Here is an 11,202-nt window from a genome sequence, read left to right as displayed (position 1 = left end):
CCTATAGTGTAGATTGCATCTAAGATTGCAAGCCTAAGGACAGTGATCTTCCCAATACCTGCTCCAGCTTTCAGAACTGGTTAACAAGAAGGATTTTACAGTTGCTCCTGGAGTAGGAACTCTGTGGTGCAGGCACTTAACTTTTTAACTTTCTGAAAGTACTTACTACCTAATAAGTGGAGAGTAAGTGAGTACAAGTCCCACTTCAGTTGTTATTTGGTCAATGTGACTTTCTGGTTAAATAAGTAGAAGAAATTCTTTACTCTTGCATGCATGTCACATGCTTTTTGTCTTAATTGCACTTGGGGCAGCCAAACAGAAATTGAGAAACTGGGACTGTGTTTTGTACAGCACAGCCTTAGCTAATGCTAAAAGATCAAGGTCAAACCTGAGAACTTTGTGCTGGCTGAGGAGCAACCGATCCTCTGGTGGCATGTAGCATAACCTTCCTCTTCCAGCAGCACACAAGCCAGAGGAGGCTCACACCCAGCTGCCCATACTTAAAGATGAGCAGGTTCCTATAGAAATAGTATATTTATTTTTGACAGAGTGGTATCTTAAAAAATTATTAAGGAGGACCACTTCTACCCAGAGTGACAAAACATTTCAAGAAAGTCTTCAGCTCCTCAGAGTGTCAATTGTAGAGGATATGACCAGGCTCTGGGGGTGGGAAGTCCGCAGGAGCTAGCAGTCCCTTGCAGACCTGCAGCCACCATCTTTCTGTGCAGCCTCTGAAAATGAGAGATGGCTTCTGGGGCTTGTCCTCAGAGCCGTTGGTGAATGTGGAGCCACCAATGTGTGCCAAGTCTGGTGGTAAATAAAACTGAACTGCCCCTCTGTTAAGCCATGCATCAAGTAAACCTCCTGGGAATGGGATCAGTGACTTGCTTCAAATGCAAATGACTTGTTCATCCCCGGCAGAGGCATTGGTGGTGTGTGCACATAAACCCTTCTTCCAACCCTGAAAACCAGACAAGACTTAAATAAGTACCTAATTGGACTTTGACCCCTGGCTGCTATGGGCCGTGTGTGATTGTGGATGTGTCAGTGTCCATGTGTTTTGCCCTCCTTGGCTGGATTCTTCCCTTGGGTAGCTGCTACTGTCTAAATGGTGTGGCTCTGTCCGTCACGGTCTGCTGCCTCTTGGCTGGGTTCCACCTGGCAGCCTTCTGGCTAAGCCCTTCAAACAAAATAGTTCCTCTGTGGGGTCTATCTTACTTTCTCCAGGGCTGGGAGCAGCCAGAGAGGAGCCAGGGGACCCCAATGCTACAGCAGCAGTGGGAGAGGTTTGCATCATCACCCACCGTGTGTCATGGGCACAGGTCTATCTTGTTCCAGTTCTCTGCCCCCAGCACAGTCCTTGTCTTGAGAAAAAGACGTTTGAAGCTTTAGGAAATCCCACAGGGGGTGTTTTGGAGAAGAAATTCCTTAATTCATCTAGGCAGAGAAAGAACTTGGTCTGGGGAAGGTGGTACTGGTGTTGGGCTTCTCTTATTTTTTGGTTTTGTTTTTTTTAATGTAAGAATCCCTCAGTATGCCCAACTTCTGTATTTTGTCTAAAAACTCAGGGAGATCTGGGGAAAGAAAACTTCTGGCCCGAGAGTTCCTCCTGGTATCCATCAGTGAATGCACTGGGGAGATCTCTGAAAGAATAGCACTGTCTCTGCCCCTCCAGGTGAAAGCTTTAGCAAATGCTCAACCTCTGCAGACCCCGACATGTCAGACCCACCAGAAACCTGGTTGCCAGCAGAGTGGCATGAAGAAGCTGAGTTTATTGCTCCAGCTCCGCAAGTGAGCACCAACGTGCCATCAGGACGCCGAGCCTTCAGCTTGCCTGGTGCTTCACACTGGAAGGAGGTTTTCCTAATAACTTCTAAAAGACTTTAGTGTTTCAGGGGTGTTGTGTGTTATGTTAGTGTTATATGGGATCTTCATTCATGGATGGACCTCAAAGTCTTGAGCCTGCCTGGAGGGCATGGGAAGGGAGGTAATTAACCTGTGCTTGTGTGCATAGGGATCTAGCAGGTACCATAGGGGACTGGGAGCTATTGATGGGGTTTGTGACCTGGCTGATTTGCCTCACTTTCTTATACCTTAATTTCCCTTCCTACACTTTGTATTGCTGCTTTATGCAATGTGACCCCTGGGGAAGTGCCTTTCTTAGTGGATACCTGTATAGCACCTGGAAAAATGGGATTTCAATCTATTTTGAGACCTCCAAGATCTATTATCTTTCCCACACCAATTAAATCCCCTGGAAGTAATTCTGCTCTATTATGCAAGGTGACCTACCACCATCTCTTTATCTTCTCTTTACTCTGAGCAGCAGGAACAGAGAAAACAAATAAGCCCTGCCAGAGCCAAAATGGGCTTCATATGGAGTTAATTCTTGTTTTGCCATTGTACACACTGCAGTGATTTTTGCCCTCCTTTAATTTGCCTCTCTCCTGACCAGCATGGGCTTGCACAGATGTAGCTGAAAGTGGAATGAGGCCCCTGGACCATAAATGCTTCAGCCACGATTAAAGGTACTCCATAAATGCAGAGTATGTTGTTGTAAGGTGTTTCCAGATGAGAGAAAAATGGATTATTCTTCAACTTTGTCAAGAAAAATATCATATTGCAGAGCCAGGCTCTGGAAATGTGGTTTGAAACAAAACAAACCTGGTTTATGAGAGACAAAATGAGATTGTCTTGTTCTCCTTGGTAGCAAATAGGGTTCAGGTGCTACAGTGTCTGACACTATTTCTTGTCTTTTTACCAGGTAGCAGTGATAATTTTACTAGCTAATTCAGTGTTTGTTCTTCCCCCTGTTTAAAATATGGGGAAAACCCCAACAAATTCCAAGAAGTCAGCTATTACATCCTGACGTGAGGTGTTTAAGTTGATCTAAAATTTCACCTTAGACATTTAAGTTGGAGCTAAAATTTTGCTGTCTTAAGAGCTGAAGAGTTGACTGTGATTTTTATTCTTTTTAAAGGAAAAAGGGATAAAGACCTCAATATAGAGACTGCAGAAGAGTTGTTGGGGTAACTGGTTTTTTTTATCACTGTCTATATCAATAGCTAAATGGATATTTCAGCTCCACAGGATCTTGATAATTTAGACAAGGGGCATGTATGTACCTCTTCCCTGTTCTACTGTGCTGGGGGCTGAGCACATGTGGCCATGCAGCCACATGCTCCAAAACTCATCCCGAAGTGTGCTTCTGGTTTTTATTCTTCTAGCCTGCTTTCCATACCTGTCAGTGAGGTCTAAGGGCCAAAAAGTGAGAATATGTACTTCTTGCAGTAGTGGTTGGTTGGTTGGGGAGCTCCCTCAGGTTTTTATGTTCTGACCCACATGTGGAGAACCCTGGCCAAGGGCAGAACCCCTTCATGGTGGGAGGATGACAAGCACGTGGTAGGAGGCACTCCCCACCTTGTGAGGCTCTTGGAACTCCAAGCACCTTTTAATAACCTAAACTTGTTGATTTTCACGTCAAAGGTAGGGCTTAGAGCGGTGTGAGGTCTGCTCTAGTGTCCTCTCACTTTACTTGGGCCAGCTTTTCCAGGAGGTACAAGGAAGGAGGTCAAGGAAGGGTTGACACAACCCAGGCCCTGTGCAGCAGATGAGCGTAGACTTGAGAAGAGGATTTATCTACAGATCTAGAGATCTGGTATGTTCCAAGATTGAAATTCCTGCGTATGTAGAAACTCATGTACTAAACATGTTTTTCTTGACTCCTGACAAGTGAAAGCATCAACCACAAAGTCCATAAAATGCCAAGTTCTGGCAGGAGCACTTGCAAACATGCTGGAGAACTAGTCTGGGGCTTTGGGTTTAGGTATGGTGTGGTCTCCTCTGCCCCAGGCAAGGGCTTTTTTTGCAGGGAGTAGTGCCATCTTCGACTTGGTTTCTGGGTGTTTTGAAGAATAAGGGACATGGTAACAGCAGGTGGTGAATACAAAGGGGAGCTCATTAAGGGATGGGCAGGGGGGGCCACATTCTCTGCATGGCTAGGTGCATCCTTTGAAGGCAGCCCTTCAGAGGAGCCCACTGCTCCTGCCTGCTTCCTTTGGCACCTGAACACCTTAGAAGTACTCAGTTGGGTTATTTTAGCATGCTGAACTGGACAATAAAGGCCAATATAGATAAGACCAGAAGTGTTGTCATAGGCAAAGTGCTTTATCTGTGGTCTTAGTGCACAAATTCTTCTTTCAGACTCTTCCCCCCCCCCCCCCAGCCCGGTGTGTGTCTGACATCTCTGGACTTTCTGTGTGATTTGAAAGTGGCTGAGCTTTCTCTTCTTCCCTGCCTCACTTATTTTGTGATGCCAGCTATACTTGGATAGAAATGCCACTGGTCTGTTCCTAGTCACAGTCTGCCACTGCTTTGGCTTGCAATCTAACAGCAAATGGCCCCTCCAATGTGATGCCCCCAGCCTGAACACCCCCAACCTGGAGGTGCTTAGGGAACGCATCCCTTGGCTGTTACCCCAGAGGTCTGGTCGTGGGTGAGCAGAGCGAGTTGGTTTTACTCCGGTAATTGGTGGGAGGTTGCCCTGCAACTTTACGGGATAAATAAGGGTCCTCAGCAGCAACGTGGTATTTCTGTGTGCTCCCTTGAGGGTGCAAGCAACGTGCTAGGGACCAGATTGTTCCCAGGAGCTGGGAATTCAAAGCTACCCCTTGGTGACCCAACATCAGGGACTATTTCTTCTGCAGCCTTCAGTGAGGTAGGAGCTCTGCTAACATTCTCCTACTGCTGAAAAAGGCTGGAGTTGCCAAAATAAGCATGTCCTTTTTTCACTCTTGGTCAATGCTGGGGCCCTTGACATCACACATAGAGTCGAGAGGGACTGTGTCTTTCTGCTTATTCTAACCTGTGCCTACAGAAAGCTGCGTGCAGCATTGCCACATGGCTAGCTGGGGTCAGACTTGGCACGTCGTGCGATGTCCCTTGGGAGCCTTCATATGCTCTGCAACATCATTCTGCGTTTGTGGTGGATCTGCAGTAGAATGGTCTGAAGTCATCAGGCTTTCAGCTCAAAGAGAGAAACCACAAGCTTAAGATGGGGCCAGCACAAATGTTTGTCTTTTAAAATAGATTTCACCCTTGAAAAAATCACCTTCAACCAGGCTTTCCCACCTCTCAAGCCTCAACAAGTAGCTCGTGTCCACACCTGAAGCAGTTCCACCTAGAATCGTGGATGGTCAGCGCAGTGAGAGCAGCGACTTATGGGCATGCAGTTGAGGGATTTCAGGGCTCAGGACCTGAATACCTGGATAGGCTTCCAGCATCCTGCAGGAACAGGGACCAGCAACCTCCCTAAGCTGGCCTGGGCAGTGTGCCAAGGCTTTTATAGCATATTTGGTATGTCTGGGCTAGTCTGTGACCTTAAGGTTGTCCTTAAGTAGCAGTGTTGATGACCAAGTTTGGATCTACTTTGCTGTTCTGTGCTATAACCAGAGACCCTTTTTGTGGTCAGCCAGCCAGTCAAAATATTACAACTGTGATTGCTTCAGTGTCATCTCCAGAGACTCCGGGTCATCAGCAGGAGCCCAGTAGTCAGGAAGGAGATGCTTGGTGTGTATTTTGCAGTAGGTCAGCTCTAATTGCAATGGATACAGAGACTATCTTCAGTTTAACAAGCACTGTAGATTATTATCTTTTTGTTGGCTCCTGTGACTTTCCCTGAACCTTCTGTCATGGTGGATCTGTTCACAGCAAAATTCAAGTTTACCGCTCCTAAAATCTGCAGCCTGCTGGGCCCCAATTGCTCTGTGTCAACAATTATATATATATATATATGGTTTTTTTTTTCCCCAGAAGCAGGATGAAAAAGCCACATCAGTACATGCCTGAGCTCAGACTCAGACCTTTGCTTTGTTTATTGAGCACAGTCATATTAAGGCCATGGGATGGGATGTTCTGGGCAGAGCAGTGCAGGTAAGTTGGCACAAACAGCCTCCTAGCTTGTTGGAGCAACAAAATGCTGTTGAAGCTGTGTAAGGAGGTAACTCAGCAGGATTAAAAACCCAGATTTTTCTTCATTCTTAAATAAAAAGCTTTTTTAATGGAAGTTTAAAAGCTGATTCAGCAAAACTGGGGGAAAACAACACAGCAGGAATTGAAAAAAAACAAACAACTGTTTGTCAGCCACAGAGAATAACAATGTGCATCTTTGTTTGAAGTGTGGATTATGCAGGAATAAAATAATAAATAAAAGGGCTGCTGAATGGGGCTGACATGGTGTGCCTTCTGAAGGATACTGAATTAATAAGAGGAATAAATCATCCTTGGTTTACAAACAAATGCACTTGCTTGTGTGCCCGTCTCCCAAGGTATAAATCAGCCCGGGCTTGCCCCGACAGTGAGCAGCTGGTTCAGTCCTCTGGGCCAGGTCTGGAGCTGGTGTAAAGCAGGTGGCTTTATCCTGATTAAAAAAAAAATAAAATCCAATTGAGTGAGCAGAGAGCAAATCTCCACTGTTGTACAACCACTGCAGATTCCCCCCCCCCAAGCATGGCAAGGAGCCTGTCTGGGGGAGGACACAGTCCTTCAACTGGAATTCCCAAACTGCAAATTTAGGTAAGGGCTGGATATGATCACCATCTGATGGTACCTTAGAAGCACAGGGGAGGAGAGCTCTCATCCCTTATATCCTTCCTAAGTTGCTGATGTGACAGCCGAGCACAGGAACAAGCACTGCAACCCCAGCGTATCTTGCAGACTTCCCAGGAAAGTTTGCTCTTGCTGGGAGTAGCTGCTTCTTCCAGATGCTCAAGGCAGGATCCATAAAGATATCAAGGAGGGAGCCTTTGACATTTAGGATGTGCTGTTTGGCTCCTACAGCATCTTCCAGCAAGGGGGGGCTGATGATTGGCAAGCCTACTTGTCTTCTGGTGGCTTCCACCACGGCTGAGGGCACCGTGCCTGCTCCTGGAGGGTACTTCCACACCACCTAGAAGGTGTTTATTGTGTTGGTGTTACAAAGTGGCCAACATGGCCAGCAGCAGCATGGCCCAGCTGAGAGGGGTGGCAATGTGTGTGTGCCTTCCACCTCTCTGTAGAAATTCAGTAGGGTTTTGCAATGATAAAATGCAGGTGAGGAGAAGCTCCTAGTAGTGCTTCTCCAGAGAAGTCCTACAAGAGGATGCAGGTTGAGAAGACTGAGCTCCAAGTGCTTTTGCATAAGCAGAGCTAAGGATTGCATCTCTTCCAGCCTTGCCAGCACCCAGAGGGTTATGGCAGGGAGCAGATGGTGGCCTGGCTGGAGCAAGCTCTCCTCTGTCACTGTTTACAGCCAAACCTTATAAAATCACTTCCCTGATCTCGCCCACTTTGATGTGTGGCTCTGGAGGTGCAGGGACATAGGAATGCTCTCCACTCACTAAGGTAATGTCAATGCTCATCTTACCCTGGGTGATACTGGGGCCACAAGTGGGGTTTCTGCTCCAGTGTGGGAGCAGCTCATCCTCAGGCACTTCAGTGCTTGCTCTGGATGCTCTTCTATGCCTGGCTATTCCTCAGCTAAGGAGGGGAAGGGGTGCTCAAAGTCTTCCAGGAGTTACATCTGGGGGGCTGAGCACATGAGGAGATGATGAAGAGGAGCTCAGGATGTTGGATGAGCTTTGGAGAGAGTTGCAATGTGGGTTGTCCTCGGTCAAGCTCTGTGCTGTGGTGCCACAGCAGTGGTGGTGGGAAGAACCTCCCGGGTAATGATGTGTCAGTGGATGGGTTGGGAGTGGTGAGGTTGGGCTGGGTGGATGGAGCATAGCTTCATGGTGGAGAGGAGTTAATAGTATGCGAAATACAGAAGGTGAAAGGAAAAGACTGAGAAAGAGGTGGGCTTGGACCTGGGGGTCGGAGGGGGATCTGTCTCTAGCCACAGCACTGCTGGTGGGATTGCACCAGCAGCCACAGCGGGTTTTAATTCTCCAGATAATACTTGGGCACAGATTATTGAGCCTTTGGAGGACAAGCACGGGCTCATGGTTCCTCCAAATGTAGGCAGGGGTGGAAGGGGCTGATTCTTCTAAGGCTTGGCAGAAAAATCAATGAGGAACACCGATATGGATCTACTGGGGAGAGGCAGTGGCTGGTGAGTGGGAGATAACCCCAGCATGCGGCTGCAGAAACATGGGTGCAGGTTGACTTTCATAAGCTGCAAGGTGAGAGGAGTTGTGATAATGCAGAATTAACTAAAAATTTTTTCTGGATGGTTTCTGGAAAGATGAACATCAGAGTTTGGCTTTGGCTGCAGTGGCCTGTACAGAATGTAATTTGAATTAAGTCTTCATCAAAACATTTTGTTGTTGGTTTTTTTGTTTTGTTTTTTTTTAAACATGCTATTTTAGTGTAAGTGGAAGAGTGGAAAAAATTTTCTGGTTGCTTTCCACTGTCCAAGTTATTTCCAGTATTAGTGATTATCTTAAAGAGATAGTATCTTTTTAGATATCATAAGTCTACTTGATTTTGTTCTTGCCTTCCTCCACTACTTAATAACTTGTAATAGGACTAGAAGAAAAGGAAATACTGGTGGGTTTGTCTGGTTTGGGTTTTTTTTTAACTCTTCCTTTTTTTTTATTTTTCCTTAATCATTTGACAGCATTTCATTTATATAATCAGGTTTATTGCTTCTCCCACGTAGCTGGCAAGTTTTCTCCACTTGTTTCTCATGGTCTTCCAGTTGGGAAGGGGCAGCAACTTTAAAAAAAATGCTAAAATCCTATTACAGAGCAGCAAAATCTAATTGAGGATCTTTGGAACAAACTGCAAAACTGGAGCTTCTTTTGGCTCATCTTTGTGAAGATGCACTGGATGCAGAGTTCATCGTGTCCTGTTAAGTAGCTGTTGGCCAGAACGCAGAATCTGCCTAGGTCAGGGCTTTGATGTTGTTACTGGAGCTGGCTTGGAGGCAGCATGTGGCTTGGACTTTAGACAGGAATTTAGGTCGGTAACTGAGGATGATGGGAAGAAGAAACAGGACAAAAATTTGTATGAGGTTTAATTTTTCTAAATTTACACCTTCTTTAACTAGTCTTGCAAAGTGCAGAGCATGCTCCTCACCTAGGCATTTCAGCAACAGCTTCTGTCCCCTTCCTTGACCCGCATCTCTCTGTAGGTTAAAACCCACCGAACCTCTCCTGAAATCCAAGGAACAATTCCTGCAAATTTCAAAGGGAGCCCATCTGGAGGACTTGTGCACGTGCCTAGCTGTGCTTGGTCTGCATGTCCTGCTGAGCAGTGCCCTGGCCGGTGAACCTGAACTCATGTGGAAGAGGTGGGTCAGAGCTCTTGGGACAAGGGCTCTGGAGTGACCGCCTTCACGGCCAGGAGGAAGCTTTGCAGACACAACTCGCAGCAGAGCTGATGTGCCCCTGTTTTTGCAGCTTTGGCTTTGCTTACGGAAATCATTAAGGCAAGTATGTAGTGTAGAAATGTGCTGCTGCTCTCCTGAGAACCGACGTTCTACCAGAACAGCCGTTATGAGTGTCCTTCTCTCCCTTTTAAGTCTCAGTTTCTTTTACCTTCTGGTGCATTATATGGGGATGGGGGTGCAGACCCTTAGATCAGGCTGAACTAGTAGAAGAAAGCTTTGGTAAGTGAAGGAAACTATTTCTGTATGTGAAAACTGCTCAGAAGAGAAGACCTGGTGTGCATGCTGTACAGTTATCCAAGGTCAAGGCATCTGGGGTTTATCACTGACTTGTGGAGTACTCTTAAGGCAAAGCTGTTAATCCTGTTGTGCTAGCGGTTGATTTTTATTATGTTGGAATTCAGTTATTCATGTGTTAACGTGTCGAGGATGGCAGTCTCTCCTTTCTGTGATCAGGCGAGGTATGCGGCTCTCGCTGCCAGGCTTTCTTGCTTTGTGCTGTGATGTTTTGCACAGCGGTGCAGGCTAGCGATGACCATCATGTGGATTTGTGTTCCTCAGCAATTAAGTCAGCGCTAATAAACTCTTTGTATAGCGAGCAGCAAGCTTTCTGAATAACCTTAGTTGTCTATAAACCAGGCAGATCCACCATTCTGAAATTTAGAGAAAAATTTCAAGCTCTTTATTATCCAACTGATATTTTGAGACCTGTCATTAGAAGTTCCCTCCATTGCAATGCATGAATAATATAGAATCCAGATTTTCCATGGGTGTTTCTTTAATGGCCTATTCAAAGAACCGACAGACTTGGTTGTTTCACAGAGATCTGCAGAGTGAGGATCTTCTCGTTAACATCTGCAGATTTTATGGCATGGGAGTGAAGATTGTTTCAGTGTACTTGCTTTGCTCCAGCTAAGCTGAACATGGCCTTTCTCTTCATAATTTGGTAGGACACATCTGTTTTCAGCCAAAAACAGGATATGGAAAGCCATATGGAAAGGAGGAAAAAAACCCAGCCAGATTTGCCTTAAAGTTTGGTCCAAGTCTTGTGTCATTTCTTGCTTTGTCTGAGCTGGTTTGCCTGTTTGCAGTAATTAGGACAGCTGGCTAGGAGAGGTGGAACAGCATTGCCTGGAAAGCCTTGTTTTATTGGTCCCTCTTCCTCATTTTTCAATCTTATTACAAGTCAGGTCAGAAGAAGAGGAGATTAAGTATTTGCACTCCGTGTCTTCTTTATACGGTTTGCCATAAACATCCTAAAGCTTTGTGAAACAGCTGCAAAACAACTAGAACAGAAAGGACAGAGACAGGAAAAACCAGTAACGGAGCACCAAAGAGTGATCAGATTTTTTGTTTTTAAACTTGGGTCAGCTCTGGGTCAAGCAGCTTTACCCATCCCTCTGGGCACTGTGAGGTCTCCCAGTACCTTTGCTTGGATTTGTAAAAGTTGCCAGGTTCTTTGTGTCTGCTGCTGGGCTGGACGGGATTGCCGGGAAGGCAATGAGCTGTATAATTTATGTTGGAATGTCAGCATCTGAACAGGTGTAAAATTATGACTCCTTATCGTGGGCCGAGGAGTGAGATCTTGGGTTTCTTGGACAGTCGTGGTCATCTTTTGGCAAGGCTGCTTTTGGAGACCACAGAAAAGCTTTACCTGGGGGAGCGGGGCTGCCTCATTCTTTCAGCACAAGGCACCAGCAAAGAATGTGTTGTCCTTGTTCCTGCAAGGATTGGCTGATCTTTCTCTTCCTTAACACAGCTGTTGTGTTGGATTTATCCCACCCAGGGTTTTGTAGCTTGGGAACTGTGTGTGAGACGGCCAGCACCTCCTGTGCCTG

This window comes from Falco rusticolus, chromosome W (genome assembly GCF_015220075.1).
Source record: "Falco rusticolus isolate bFalRus1 chromosome W, bFalRus1.pri, whole genome shotgun sequence".
Classification (NCBI taxonomy): Eukaryota; Metazoa; Chordata; class Aves; order Falconiformes; family Falconidae; genus Falco; species Falco rusticolus.
The sequence above is the reverse complement of the archived record's forward strand: the minus strand, read 5'-3'. Positions refer to the sequence as shown.